This window comes from Juglans regia, unplaced genomic scaffold (genome assembly GCF_001411555.2).
Source record: "Juglans regia cultivar Chandler unplaced genomic scaffold, Walnut 2.0 Scaffold_1195, whole genome shotgun sequence".
NCBI classification, from domain to species: domain Eukaryota; kingdom Viridiplantae; phylum Streptophyta; class Magnoliopsida; order Fagales; family Juglandaceae; genus Juglans; species Juglans regia.
In genome coordinates, this window is record NW_023342354.1 from 1 (window position 1) to 280 (window position 280).

The 280-nt window shown below is 48.2% G+C and overlaps 1 non-coding gene across 1 annotated transcript; it reads left to right on the forward strand.

Moving 5' to 3' along the window:
- The first annotated feature begins 110 nt into the window (after positions 1-110).
- On the forward strand, positions 111-229 carry LOC118345022. Its single transcript, XR_004798715.1, has one exon. It is a non-coding gene; the product is annotated as a 5S ribosomal RNA (ribosomal RNA).
- The last annotated feature ends 51 nt before the right edge of the window (positions 230-280 follow it).

The following is a 280-nucleotide window of genomic DNA, read 5'->3' on the forward strand; positions in this document are numbered from 1 at the left end:
CTGCCCATCGCGTAGCCATGGGTTTGGATCAGATCTCCGTTTGGATTGGGATCGGAAGGACGCTAGTATGTCGCTCAAGGATTATATGAATTTTAAGTAATTAGTTTGATGGGTGCGATCATACCAGCACTAATGCACCGGATACCATCAGAACTCCGCAGTTAAGCGTGCTTGGGCGAGAGTAGTACTAGGATGGGTGACCTCCTGGGAATTCCTCGTGTTGCACCCCTCGTTTTTGTTTTTTCGGCCTTGCGAGATAAATTGACAAGAAGGAGCACTC